Below are 15,529 nucleotides of genomic sequence, written 5' to 3' on the forward strand. Positions count from 1 at the left end.
AAGTTTTGACACAGACATTTCTCAGTCTCGTGATGAAATGTAAGAACTTCTCCTTTCAAGGAGGAGCCTGCAGTACTCTCACTGACATTTCCAAACGTCATGGCGCTCGTATGAATGTTCCTTTGTCATGTACCACCCACTTACACCGACAGCAATCTCTCCCAACAGGACCACACATCCCACCACCACCAAAACTGCTCAGGAACGGCTTGAGGAACATGATCAAGAGCCCAAGGTGTTGACTCCACCTCCAAACTTCCCAGATCCTGATCCAATCGAGCGACTACAGGATGTGCCAGAACAACCATGATACCATGATCCAACCGTGATCCCATGGTCTGCTGCACCGTGCAGACCGCAAGACCTAAAGTATCCACGGTCAATGTCCTGGTGCCGGTCACCACACGACAACTCTGCAGGACTCTGCTCCAACATACAACCATGCAGAGCTGCAAACATACCTGTAGACTCCTTCTGTTAGAAATTTAGTCTCAGCTGGGTGAATATACTGAACCTGAATTACTTAGGATGAGTTTAAAATGTGTTTCTGTGTATAATCCTCTTTTTTTTAATGCACATCACAATGGAAATTCAGTATGGAAATGAGCATCGGACTTTATGAGGCTGCCTGGAAACAATGGGGCCGTCATATAAAAACACAAAGCTGGGCAAGTTCTCATTTCAAATTTGTTTATTTCTGCTTATTTTAATGCATTTTGACACACTTCCTACAGCCTGGTTGTAGGTGTGTGTCTGCAGTAGTACAGCATGTTCACCTGCAGCCATTGTTCATAAGGGTCAGTTAAAGGTGTGTTTGTACCTTCAAACCATTGTTAAATGGGTTTAGGGACAGTGTGTCTCCATGTGTCTGATGCCCAGTGAAGCTCCATTCATGAGGAGGCTTCCCTGCTGCCGCTCAGAGGGGAGGACTGACAGCAGGTGGGTGTGACCAAAAAAATACGAAAATGTATTACACTGCAAGTCTGGCGGCCGCCTCGGACAGTATGAATGGTTGGAGCAGCAGGGAGAGAGTCTGGTGCACTTTAGAAAGTTTGTGAAAGAAGACAGAGGCAGAGAGGGAGAGAGAGAAAAGCGCGCACATGCTTTACTGGATGATTTTTACTCCGCGTTGCAAAAAAAAGTTTGAAAGTGAAAGACAAATGTGTGTGTGTGTGTGTGTGTGTGTGTCAGGTCACACTGGTGCAAATTCAATGCGCCTCCCGCAAAATGTTGGCTGCGTTTATACAGAAAAGACGCGCACAGTTTGGCCGCCAGTGATGTGGGGTAAGTCTGTCATTTTATTTCATGAATTAAACGCGTAAAACTGCAGAGCAGCTGTGCTCCCTCCAAAGCCCCAAAAATGAGGAAGCAGTTTGTGTGGCAGTGATGAAACTCTGCGTTCACTGAAGATGAATTTGCTTCACGGCGGAATTTCAGTACTTTTGTTGTTCAGAATGAAACGGAGCAGAGATGTAGAGAGTTTTTGAAGAGGTTCGGAGCGCTCTGAGGCCATGGGGCGCTCTCTCATGCGTAATGGGCGGTTTGCGCACAGATAAAAGGAAGTGTGCGGTGTCAGACACAGATAGTAACCGGTCTTCCTCTTCCTTTGTGTTTTTTTTAAGTTATTGAATGACTTGACCTAAAACGGTCTTCTGGCTGCAGCCTTTGAACTAAAGTGTGCGCTCTGCTCTTTGTGAGCAGGAGCCTGGAAACGCGTTCCCGTGACTCCTCCACCTTATCAGTGTGTGAAGTTTGGTTGGCGAGCGTCACCTCCTGGAAAAAACCTCCACAGCAGACAGCAGTGGGCGTCTCTTAAGTCGTTTGTGAATTTAAATTTCTGCAAGCAGGGAAGTCACTGCAGGATGCTGCGTTCAAGGGCTGTCGGAAACTATTTACACTTCCCTAACGAGCACATGAATCGTTTTTTTTTTTTTTTTTTACCTGCAAACACCTAGCTAATTGTGCTTTTACGACAAAACAAAATATTTACAGTAAACTATAAACAACGCAGCTTATAAAAGGCAGCTTCAGTTGATGCTCAATATTAGTGACTAGAAAATTAGATGCATAACTGAAGGTTTAATCAAAAGAATTTGCAAATAATCTCACTGTGCCAGTCAGAGGAGAAACACTAATTCAGTCAGTGTAGTAGCTGTCTTTTTGTTGTCCTTCTCAGGAGTTTGTCAAGATATTTTCATTTTCTTAGCACTCTGAGACCTTTTTATTCAAACATTATTTTAAAGTTGCACAACATTAATGTGAGGTGTTGGAACTTATATCCAGACCACTGCTGTCACTGGAGAATGGTCTGACTACCCCTCATTGTGACTCTGCTTTAGCGGTAAATAATAAGCTTTGGATTCTTTGTATTTCTTTGTCTTGCTGGTACTGAGCCCGGGTTGTAGTGATGGTGCCCCTTCAAAATAGTGACGGGGAAACCGTTTTGCACTGTCATTAACTCAGACAATTTACTGGAAAAAAAACACGCAGGCGGTCTTATTTTTCCACAGTACAGATCCTTGGCTTGATAACTCAGAGGTTGTTGTTGTTTCCTGCTATAAGTGGATTGAAATGTATTGAGGAGTGGCATTCTTACAGCTGAAGTCTATATTTGGTGATTGTGTGTGATGTGATCAAACATCCCAGTTTAGCTGCTGAATGGACCTCTAGGTGAGGCTCAGCGTCAACAGGAAACTCATTTCACTCACTTTGGATAAACTGTCCTTGGCCTTAAACCTCATGACTAAGCTGCAGTTGTCCTAATTAAACATAAAAGTGAATAAGATAGATAAGTAGAATAAGATTCAGTAAATACTTGAACAAACAACTTGTAAACTGTGTGACTGTTGGAGCCTTGTGGCCGTCTTAGATCTGAATGCTTCCACAAGCAAGTCCAGTTCAAATGTAAATGTCAGTAGTTTGCCTTAGAAACTTTCCATGGAGCATCTCAGAACTCCACTCGCAAATAATGATGATGAAGCTAATGCTACCTCTTCATGCAGCTCAGAAAAGACCTGCTCAGGTTTGCTTATTAATCAGATTCTCAGATGAGGACTTTGAAGTGTGAGAAAGCCTCGTCATTTGGGTTTTTGTCCATCTGCTTCATTTCTTCTTGACGTCTTTGCATATTGTGCACGTTTAATTTCGCTTTAGATCATTTATTTCCTCCGCCCTAAAGGGGGCACCACAGCTACGGCCCAAATTAAGTTCCTGTGAAGTCATTTGTTGGCTGAAATTTCACCAACCTTCTCCTCTGTCCTGCTTTGCTCTGACACCTCCAACAGTATTTGAATTCATCACCGCACTGGACTAAACATTGTCCCTCATTTTATGGTGTTTTATGACACAACGTTCCTCTTATATTCTCCTTCTAAGAAACATTTAGCTTTTCTCTCATACGGAACTTAAAGAGTTAAAGAAGCAGCTTTCTTTTCTTTCTTTGCTTTTTTGCTCGCTGTCCTCCATCACTTCTCTGCTATTTGGACTCACTATGAGTAAAGAGACGTAAGCTAGCTCTGCCCGGTGCTGTAAAGACTGTGGGAGTTTCATATTGAGTGGCGTGGGGTTTCCCTGTCCCTGTTTCCTTCATTCATGTGGAGTCTGAGAAGCATCGAGCTGCCAACCCGGATATGAGCTGAATATTGAGTGAGTGTGTTTGAAGGAGGGAAGAGAGGAAGAGAAACTCTACTTGTGTGAGCAGTAGAGTGTGTGTTTGCATGTTTTATTAACACAGCCTTTGCTTGTAGAAGCTTGTTCCTTCAGGTCATGCGTTGTGTTGAACTCTGTGTTTATTTGCTATAAAGACAGACACTCGTGCATTTCCTCATCGTGTTGCTGGGTGACCTCTGCAAGCATGAACTTCCTCCTGTCACTTTGCACCATTTTGCATCCCCGGCAGCTAAATTGGACGCTTGGCAGGAGGAAGTACCAAAACACACACTTGAGCACTTTGTCTGAGGCTGATTTCATCTCGAACATGACAGATTTCATGTAAAAGGCAGATGAACTAGACAGAAGTGCTCTGGTCATGCTGATAAACCCTGAAATTGTGACTCATATCAGCCGCAAATTAATGCAGCATCTCCGAGACAAAGCTGAAATTCTTCTCTTTCTGAAATGCCACTAGAGTGCAGTGTCCTTCTGAAGCAGCAAATTCCCCAAAATAAGGTCTAAAAATCCCAGAATCCAGACAGCTGTCACATCCAGGCATTAATTAGTGCCCATCGCTTGTATTTTACATTCATTCATATTCATGCATTCATATTGTAAAGCGAACCCTTTAAAAATCACCTTTACACACGGAGGCTGCACCTGGACAGGTGTTTGCTCTTCTTCTACCTCGTTAGACCTTGTGAATGTGTGTGTAGGAGTGTGTAGCAGACGTTTTGACTTGTCATAGTAGGAAACATGTTACCAAGAACCAGAGGCAGAAGTAAGTTTTCAGATCCTTTATTTCAGTAAAAGTAGCAGCTCAGCAATGTAAAAATGCTTCATTACAGGCCCTGCATGGAAAACATCACATGCATTAAAGGTTTTCTAGTAAAACTGTGAGTTTGATCCCTCAGATTGATTTAGTGTTATACGGAACATGACTGGATTATTAAAATTCAAGCAGCGTGTTTCTGTTGCAGCTGCTGCAGTTTGAATTTTATCTTGTTTTATATTCAGGGACAGCAGATGGATCTGAGGGTTTAAAGACAACAAACAGAATCAGAAACACGTCTGTTTTCACTTGTTTTTGACGCTAATCTTTGATTTAGGGTGATATGTTGGCTCATTTAAACATTTACCTCACATTTATGAAACCATGTGAGCAGTTCAGAGGAGAAATAAAGCTGTTAACAACTAGAAGACGTCAGAAATGAGGCCCTCACTGCACACTGCTGTTTGTATGAAGCCAGAAAGGTTGGAAAGCGTTGATTTAATCATCAACTGTGTGATTAAATGTGTTTTAAAAGCTGTTATCCATTCACCTTGTTAGATGAGTAGAAGTAGCATGAAAATGAAACGCCTCAACATTAAACTTTTGCACAATATTTGGTTAAATGTAGTTACTTTGCATTGCTGCTATTTACATTTTGTTCTATTCATGAGTCTCTGTCAGCCGTGACGTTGAACCGGAAACACCGTGCAGCCAGAAGTAAAGCTGTTATGTCCCTGTGTCCAGCTGTCTTCCATGGAAAAGGCCTTTTGTTCTCAATTATTAGAGATTAGTGTTCCAGTGAAACCATAAATTATCAAACCGTTACAGCACATGATCCAACCTGCAGGTGTTTGCTCTTCCTTTCTCTAATTAGAGCTGCTCTCAGGACTTTGTAGGACACAGAGGGACTTAATCTACACCACAGATAACGTTAAAGTGGCTGGAGTGGATATTTTTATGGTGGCAGTGTGCCAAATGTCACAGTTTGTGCATCCTGAGCCCTTGAGGAGTGAGTTTTCTGTGGCTGCCGTAGCCATGGCGACGGTAAATAAAGCCTCTCCTGTGATATTCAGCCTTTGTGCTGAGAGCCGGTGAGCATGGAAATGAAGTCAAAGCAGCAACAGATTACAGGTTGTTCTGTGTGCTGTTCCTCCATATAGACAAATTAGGGGAAGTGTACATCGGCGGGGTCGCCATGGAAACGCAGGCGGAAGTAGAGAAAGGTGAGAAGAAGGTCGTTTGAAGTTCACCTGTCAGCAAGGTGAGGTTCACACCTGGAGCGACATTCATTTATCGTCGGCTAACGTGCTGAAGGGCCGTGAAGGATCAGCTGTCGTGGAAAGAAAAGCACGTGAAACGCACGGCAACCCGATTTAACCTGCTACACACACACACACACACACACACACACACACACACACACACACACACACACACACACACACACACCTCTCTGCTAATATCACACTCAGGGAGGTCTCAGGAATCCAGCAGGCTGACGATATAAAAAGTGGGAAATGAGAGCGTTCGAGTGCTCAAGTGCAGAAAACGAAAGTCGAAACAAACCAGATGTTCTGCCTCTGGAGCTGAGTGTTCTCTTATTATGACTAACGGCCAATCAGACGTCTGAGAAAATGTCGCTTCAAGACCTTACTGCGCATATTTTAGTTTGGAAATGTGTGCTTTTAACCCACATTAACAGAGTTTTTGAGGCACTCCGCTGCAGAAATTTCTCCATTTTCCAGCAAACCGTTGCTTATTTACAAATCGGGCACATGCAGAGCAGCATCATTATTCACCAGGATGTAAGTCAGATACTCATTCACACAGTTTCTAAACAGCAGGGCTGAACAGCTACATGAACTACTATTGAAATCTTACAGAAACCAAGTGTAATATCTGAACTGTAGGAGCTGCAGGTTGTTGATCAAGGTAAAATATGTCACAAAATATGATTTTAAGTGTGGCATTGCTGCACATATTCTCCAGACATAAGGGAACATGGATGTCTGGTCAGAAGGACTCAAGACTTGCATCATAATTGCAATATATGTCAAAATATGATTTATTATTTTGCATATTTCTCAGCCCTAATAGGCCGGTTGTGTGCAGTCGTGTTTTTAAAGAGTGTTTTTCTGTAAATTTCTGCTTGTTATGGCTGTGAACTAACTGTAAAAAAAGAGCTGAAAGATGCTGAAAATGCTCAGTAGTTAACACTGTGTGCAGTTTTTGCATTAATAATACATCAGGTTACTCCACCAGAGCGTACAAGACAAAGATGTGAAAGATTTTAAGCGTTTTAACAGGCAGTAAGCTGCAGCATCACAGAGGATATTCAGGCTTCCACTGCAGTACAGTCGCTGGGTTGCTTCACCTCCTGCTCTTCATGCTGCACAGAGAGATGCAAACCACAGATGGCTCATTCAAATGAAAGTAAATTTTGTGTGTATTCATGCACCGACGAAAACAAATGAGTAGGCTTTTCCATCTCACACTGAAATTTCACTCGACTCATCTCGCCGTCACGTTTGTAATTCAGCCTGAATGGCGGCATCTCCTTATTCAGACCAGGACTGAGCTGGAGCTTCGGTTTTAATCCGAGCAGTGCAGCATAAATCACTCAGTGTGCAGGTTTTTTACAGGTGCATGAAGTCTGCTTTCTGCTTCTATCAGGGTCATTCAGAAGCCTCGCAGCTGTGGTTCCAGTTTTACATGTTCTCACTTCAGTTTGGACTCGTACCTTGTTCCAGCTTTGGTGTTGTGTAACCTTTTTAGAACCGCGATTGTAGGGCGGCTTTTCTGGGTGCTATTTTGCAGTGGTGGCTTTTGTTTCATTTCCGGCTGTAGTAGTTTCAGTGGAGAGTTTTAAGGCCTCAGTTTGACATTTTTGGAGATTTGCTCATTTGTTGTTTTTTATTTCTGGTAGTTTGATTCGTGTATTTTAGCCTCGTATCTGTGTTTGTATGGAGCCAGGAGGATGTTAGCCTAGCTTAGCATAAGGAGTAGTTAATCAGCTTTGGGCTCTGGGGGGAAAATATCCTGGACAAGCCCCCACTTTATAGGAATCCAGCTCACTAGGGAAGGGGAAGTGAAAAGAAGCCGGGTGGACGGTGTTTAATCAAAGTCGATTTTGTATTTTTTTAATTGAAAGTTAGCAATTAAACAACACAATTAAGCAAAAGGAGGAACTGAGGGCAGAGGATGCGTCTCAAAATAATATGTCAACCTGAAGTTACAGTTATCCATTCTCTTTTAAAAATAAAATAATAATAATGGATTAGATTTACACCCCCTGTCGAAAGTTTTGAGACACTTTCTCATTCAAATAAATTAGAACCCGTCTGAAAACTTTTGACAGGGGGTGTATATAGCGCTTTTCAGGGCACTCAAAGCGCTTCACAATGGATCCATCATTCATTCACTCACACATTCTCACTCTGGTGGTGGTAAGCTACATTTGTAGCCACAGCTCCCTGGGGCAGACTGATGGAAGCGTGGCTGTTAATCTGCCCCTACGGCCCCTCTGACCACCACCAACATTCACACACATTCATACACCAGTGTGAGAGCAGCACTGGAGGGAAGGCGGGTTAAGGACACAACAGCACATGACTAGGACAGAGCGGGAATCGAACCGCCGACCCTTTGATCATTGGACAACCTGCCCCATTTTAACAAAATAAAAGCTTCAGAATCTAACCCGGACCAAAACAAGAAGTGTAAGAGGGCGTAGCTTTCTTATCTAACGTCTAACACTTTCTATCTGCCTACAGATTTATCGAGAAAGTCACTAATCTCACCCAACTTCCTGCTACGAAACTGGTGTCTCAAAAACAGCTTTAACAGACTGACAGACGGCTTCATTACACTTTAAACACAGGATTATTAATTGGAGGTTGGCAGTTCGGTGATGGTCCTATTAAACAGTGAGTGGATGAAGCAGAAAACAATCAGTATCAGGGATTCATGTGTAGAAACTGGGGCTACCAGGTGAGCAGCAGAGGCTCCAGAGAGCTGCTGTAGAGGTGCTGGTAGCTGTGTTTGTGAACTTTGATGAGAACCAGGCTAAAGGTTTCCGTCCTTTGTGGTCTTGGACATGAGCAACGTTCTTGTTGAAGAAGCTTTTCAAACTTGACAGTTACAAATTGCAATAAAAGCTTTGTGGAAACTCTTGAATCAAAGCTCAGTTAGTAATTATCCGTCCCACCTGGCTGACAGAGCTGTAAATCCAGCGTTCATGTGCTTGTCACTGGTCACACTGAGGAACTTTCCCACATTTTGGAGATGTTTTATGGACGTGTGCTTCAGTACTATAACATTTGACACCAGAAATGTAAATAGTAAGTACTGAAAGCTGTCAGATGTGATGTGCAACTCCCAGAGATCTGCAGTCTCATTGGTCCAACCTTATCTATGTGCTTAGAGACCGATACACCCAGTTCCTGAATCTTTGTTGGTGTCTACGTTAAAAAGCTCACAGTAAAATAGAGTTATTGAACAGTTTGTAGCACCAGCTGGCCTGTAATTCAAACGCATGCGTCACTCAGCACATTGACAGAAGCACTTCCTCTTCTGTCGCCTCTCGAGTGTCGATTTTGACATAATACACCCATCAGGCAGAAACTCTCTTATCTCCAACATCTCGGCTTTTCAGGAACTAAGAACAGCAGCTCTCTGCGTCGCTTCACAGTTCTGTGTAGAAAAACCTTCACCTGATGGGCTGAAACAGGCATTTTTAACAGAGAGTAAAACAGGAAAATCACAAAATTTACTTCACATGACAAAATAATTAGTTCAAGGAAGGTTTTACGTGAAGGTACTTGCAGGAGTGTTTGCCTGTGTTCACTGATTTGTGCATGAAAGTGTTGAGGCCTGTGTGAAGGTGCACATTATAGGAGTGAGTGGGTGCAGTGTGAGTGCATACCTGCTGCTCCTGTGGCCAGCTCTAACCTTTTATCCTTTTGATTTGTAGCTAAAAGTGAAAGTGAATTTTTTTGACGTCAATCTCATCAACTTTGCAGCATTCTTGTCTTATCGTCTCTCATCTAATCAGGTGATGACCTGCAGATCGTGTAACTGAGGAGCTGTCTTATTACTGCTGTGTCTCTACCAAGAAGGCCAGAGGAAGGTTGTTTTCATTCCTGTATGTTTCTCAGAAAGATATCGCAGAAAACATGAGATCTGGTTTCACAGAGCTTCTGCAGCACGAGGAATCGGCTCGAGAGTTTGTCCGTAACAGACCTCACAGGGTTTTATTTTGTGTTCTAGTGTTGTCTTAGATTTCTGAATGTCTTCAGTGCACTGAAGCATAAAACTTTCAGGTGTTTTTGGTCCTGTGTTGTCAAAGTTGTGCCTGAAGATCAAGTTTTTGAAGATAAGCATGCAAGAGCATGAACTTTAGATAAGGTTATTTTGTATTTCTTTATGGAAAAATGACTTCAAAAGCTGCAGTGCATGTGTGCATACTTGTTTTTTATAGTTTGATGGTGACACCGATGTAATCTTGACTCTTGAGGCCCGGTGGAAAAAACTAAGAATGAAGACAAGCTCTTTAAAGACTGCGGTTGTGCCTCGCTGCAGAGCTGCTGGAACTTTTTACTTGAATCCAGTGTGAGAAGCTGCAGTGACTTCAGCAGCAGCAGGAGGAGGATTCATTGTCAGATCTTCACAGGAAACACTCCCATGTCTGATATCACCATGTGAACTTTGAAACACATTCTTTTCGTGTAATAATAGTTCACTCCCACCCATTATGAGTCTGCTGTGGGCAGGTTCTGCTGGCCGCTAGATTACAGTTGAAGTTACTGGTTTCCAGTAAGATGCTGCCGTACGCTGCAGCTGAGAAGATGCAGGATGTGTGACAGTTCATGTGCAGACGCCACTGAGAGGTTAACTGTCTCACTGTGCAGCTTATTGATATCTAACGGCTGCCACAACTGCACCGTACATTACTACTGTGGTGTTTTTAGTCAGAGCTACTGGTTTCCAGTAAAGACCTGCACCCAGTGGCTTCACAGCAGAGGAAGTGGTGGTGGTGGAGCCTGAAACTTCAAAAAAAGAAGAAAAAAAAGAACAGTTTTCACACGCCAATTACTTATCTTTTCATGCAAAGTGTCTGTCTTGCCTCATAGTTTTACGTTTGATTTTTATTGTGTTCAACTGATGCTGCAGCTGTTTGTTCTGAGTGAAAGAAGAGATTAAAGCTGCAGCACAAAGCAATGAAAGGCTCACACAGGCCTGCTTTATGCACCGCATGCACATGCAATTCTCACAATTCCTTCTTAAGAACAGGGCTGATTTTATCTACATATCTTTATATCTTTTTATAGAAGTGGCAGAGAAACGCATTGAGCCGGTCACGTTTAAGATCTGAGCAGTCTCTTTAATAATATGATCTCCACCTTTGATTTGCAGTGTTCAGTCACCACATTTTACTTTGTGAATGGAGGTGGAGCTACTGTCTCTATCTGTGCTGCACGCAGGCTTATAACGCCACCTAGTGGAAAACCACCGGCATTACATTTAGTGCAGGGATGCAGATCTGGTAAATATTATCTGCACGGTGGAGTTCACTGCTGCACTACAGTTCTCACTGTTTTCATGTAAAATAGAGACAGCAGCTGATATTAAATATGGTTATGTAGTGAGATTAGAAAAAGCAGAATCTCCAACAAAATGATTTAGATAAGAGTCCGTTTTAATTTAAAGTCTAAACTCGTTAATCTGTTGCTACTGGCAATCAATACTTTTAAAGATTTTTAAACCAACCAGCTTATTACAGCAAATAAAGTGGGCCTGAATTTAAAACTAAAGTCAGAAGATACAAAGCAGATTATCTCATCACTGAAATCAAATGGAGGCTGAAACGTCTTTTATGTTTGCAGTTTCTCACCATGAAATCTGTCGGGTTGAGGAGGCACCAAGCTTCTGAATTATCTGAACAAATGGATCATCAGCAGGTTTCCTCAGCTCACAGAACACCAGGTGAGCTTCTGAAAAAGACTGTTAGGTCACACCTTAGTGACTGTTTTAAAGAATGTTTTGCTGACACCAGTGTCTGTGGTGGACGTGGAACCTTTCACTGCCCAGAAAGAGACTCGGTGACGAAGCAAAGAAGAAGCTGTTGGAGTTTAAAGGGAATGTCCAGAACTGGTGGCTCGCAGGTGTTGCTTCCTTTTCCCATTTCTGAATCATTCTCAGCTGTAACCGCCATGAAGAACTAACTTAGTCAGCAGTGAAACATGACTTACGCATTTTCTTCACAGCTTCTTATTCTGTGTTGATGTAATATGAATATTCTCAATACATGCTGAATGTCTTTCAAATGCAATTCTAATGTGTTGTTCTGTCACATAACTATGACTATTTACATGGAATTCATCAAACTAACCACAAGAGGCATACAGGAAGAGGTCCAAAGTTTGTTTTCGGTCTTGTAAGGGGTCTTTAGTTGGAAAAAAATGTGACAGAAGACTGAATATCTTTCTGTTCTGACTCTTGTGCAAACAGACGGGATAAAAATGTGACTTTGGGCTGTTTTCTGTCAGCTTAGAAAAGACATCATTATTTGAGAAAAGGTCAAAAAAGTAAACTTAAATAAGGACAATGATTAGTTCTCAGTCCTCAGCAGAACCTGCACGATCTCTCTGCTCTCTGCCTCCATCTGCTGGCTGAGCTTGGAAGCTGCTGAATTTCAGCCTTTAACCTTCGTGTTGAAACTGACCCGTTTTAAAGTTTGAAAATGTGGAGAAAAAAAAAAAAATCTCCACCGTGAAACTTCTGATGTCCACATTTTCAACAATTTTTGGAAATCTTTGAACATTTTTTAGTGGAAGAAAATAAATGTTAAAGATGTTTCAACATTCATAAAAAATCAACCAAAATCCCGCAAATCTCACTGGATTTTGGTTGATTTTTATGTGAATGTTCTTAAAGAAAATACTAGACAGATAGAGATAGATAGATTAAACTTTTATTAATCCCACAGCGGGTAAATTTACAGTGTACAGCAGCAAATGGAACATTTGAATCAAAAAGAATGCAGCACACAATACACACAGTGCATATAAATAAAAATATTTTCTTCAGAAGAAGAAAAGAAAGCAGTATTTAGAGCAAATTTTTGATGAAATTGCACATTATCATTATTTACATTATTTACATACATACTAGAAGTTTTACTGATATATATGGAATCACTTTAGATATTTTTAGGATTTTTTTGAAGATTTTTACTCATTTTAAAAAAAAATATATTGACAAGAATTTTCTTGCCAAATTTGGGGGATTTTTTTTTAAAAAAAATTAAACTTTAAGAGAAACTTTTAAGGAATTATTGGAATTTTCTTCCTGAAGGTTTTGCAAATTTTCAGAAATTTGGGTATTTTTTTGGTGAATTTTTGGATTTTTTTTTCAGAAAAAGGAAAACTATTTTTTGGAGCCTGTAAATGAAGACAGCAGGAGGGTTCCAGCAGGTGAAATTCTCAGTGGACCATGAAGAAGAGTGACCCTCGTCCTTGTTGTAGCTCCTGTTGGTTGCCAGTAGAGGGCAGCGTTTCCTTCATCATCATTCAGCTGAGCTTCTGTGTTTCAGACTTCAGGGTTGCTGTGTTTCTTTGCCCTCCAGCACAACACTACTGGATCCTTTGAACCTCTGTCATTTCCTGAGGGTGAACAGTTGAAGCCCCGCCACCTTGGGGAACCCGAGGTATTGATTGGTTGGCGGCTGTCAGCGGGAGGCATTGATCGGCATGCTTTAAGACAACAATGGAGGAGAGCAGTGAGAAGCAGCCGGGTTTTGGTTCACACAGTGGATCAGCTAGACGAAGGCAGCTGTGGCAACACATTAGTCTCATCTGTGTGTGTTTGTGTGTTTTAGTGAATATTGATTGAGCTGTTGCTGAAGTTTTCCAGTACTGATGGGACAAAGAGGCATTTGCGCAGGTTTAGTCCTCTATTCGGGCTCTTAATGTGCATCATGTAAAGGAATATTCCACCAAACATCTGTGTGGGTGTCAGACTTTCACCTCCTGCAGGCTTCTAATGTAAAATTCAACTGTTCCTCCTTCACATAATACCAATGTCACAATTCCATTCATGTCAGTTACAAGAACAAGAGTCAAAAACTAAATTCAGTCAGCTAACATGCTCATAATGATAGTTTCTTACTTAATAATTTATCATTTTAACCTTAATTTAGCATGTTAGCATGCATTTGCTAATACAACAACAATGGACCTCTTGAAAGTTTTCATTTTTTATTGATTTTATTTTTAATCAAGATTGAATCATGGTCAGTTTAAACAAAAAAGACTCTTTCATGTCAAAGTGAAGTCAGATATATGTAAAGTAATGTCAATTTATTAAAAATATACTATGTAATATAAGTGATTTCATAAATATTCAAACCTTTCAGACAGTATTTAGTGCAGCAGACCAGCCTAACTAACAAACAAGCACATGGGGGGGGGGGCGCAGTAGTTTATTATTTGTCTTAAACCAAAATTGGACTCAGTAAGTATCCTCAGTTGTGGCTCTGTTGCCAAGGAGTCCAACTTCTGACTTACTGATTAGTCATTTTAACCATCTTAGTGTCTGTCCTGTTACATTACTGGACCATCTTGGAAGTTTGACCTTTTATTACTTTATAACTGTAAATTATAGTCAATTTAATTTGTCTATTTTTGACAAGAATTTGCAAAGAATGACTCTTTAATGTCAAAGTAAAGACATCTTTCTACGACTAAATGCCAAATAATAGAAAATATAAAACATGAAATACATGATTACTCAAGTATTTAGTACAATGGACCAACCTAACTGGTGAACACACATGGGTGGGAATGCCTTTAGTTTATTATCTGTCATGAGTCAAAATTTGACAAACACAAGTATCCTCCTCAGGAAATCCAGTTCCACCCCCGTAATGTTGCAGGCCTTTATGAATCAGCCACCACCGGTCACCACAGACTCGTAAAATACCCTCAAAATGGTCCAGCAGATGTTGACGGACCTCCTCAGAAAGTAGAGACGACTCTGGCCCTTCCTGTAGGACTTCATGGGTCTACCTGTAGTCATCCATGAGCCTCTGGATTTAACAGAACCCCTTTAGAACCAGAAATGGCTGCTTGCTTCAAGTTTTTTGTCAGTCATTAGATGATTTTGTATTACTTCTACTGATCAGCCACTACATTAAATATACTGAAAATCAAACATAGCCCTATTAATCAATGTTCTGCTGAGAAACCTGAGATCTGGCATTCATGTGAATGCTTCTTTGACACATGCAACCCAAAAACTGCTCGAGAAAGGCTCAAGGAAGACTGAAAAGAGCCTGAAAGTCATGACCTGATCTCCTGCTCAGCAACGTATCAATCAGGACTACCTGTACTGAGCAAAATCCACCTTAAAACCCTCCAAAGGGTCCAATGTCCTGCTGCCAGACACCAAAGGACACCCCTAGAGGCCCCTTGTAGATTACAAAGCATTACTCAGGTGGTTTCATGTGCTTTTCTTTGTTTTGTTTTTTTTAGCTGCAATTCAAAGTTAATCTTTTCAAATAAATGCAAGCCAGAAACATGACAGTTAATGTGAAATGCAGCTCCGGTTTCCATCAGACTTCCCACACTGCAGCAGACAGAAGAGTCTTCTTGTTGTTGCTTCTGACTGGACTGTTATTGTGAGACGCTGCCTGACTGAAAGTTTTTATTTTAGAGAGAAAGTCAGACACGGAGTGACCTGGAAACTTTCGCTTGTTTCCAATCAGAAACCCAGACGCCTCCTCCAGCGTCGTCTGGATGGTTGAAACCACGGAGATGAAAGCGAACAGAAAGTTGTGCAGGCTTTGTTGTCGAGTGTGGATGAAACTTTACAGAAATGCAGCTGCTGATGCTTTTAAACCATTAGCTGGACCAAATGAGAATGAGATGTTGAAGAAAATCACAGCAGGACAATCACTTCATCAATGACTGCAAAAACTCCACATCTTACCGAATCTGTTTGTCTTATTCTTAGTCAAATGTCTCATCCCACTTGATTTAAGATAAAGTCACTGAACAAGAGACATTTCAGCAGATGGAGGGACTTGTTTTAAGACAATGCATCTTA

At 41.4% G+C, this 15,529-nt stretch overlaps 1 long non-coding RNA gene across 1 annotated transcript in view; it reads left to right on the plus strand.

Annotated features, from left to right (window-relative positions):
- The first annotated feature begins 988 nt into the window (after positions 1–988).
- The window catches only part of LOC127537530 (uncharacterized), a 124,448-nt gene continuing 109,907 nt past the window's right edge, over positions 989–15,529 (plus strand). Inside the window, exon 1 of the long non-coding RNA XR_007947248.1 lies at positions 989–1,284. This is a non-coding gene — a long non-coding RNA (uncharacterized LOC127537530). The remainder of the gene's footprint in view (positions 1,285–15,529) is intronic.

The sequence above is a fragment of the Acanthochromis polyacanthus genome, chromosome 15 (assembly GCF_021347895.1).
Source record: "Acanthochromis polyacanthus isolate Apoly-LR-REF ecotype Palm Island chromosome 15, KAUST_Apoly_ChrSc, whole genome shotgun sequence".
Lineage (NCBI taxonomy): Eukaryota > Metazoa > Chordata > Actinopteri > Pomacentridae > Acanthochromis > Acanthochromis polyacanthus.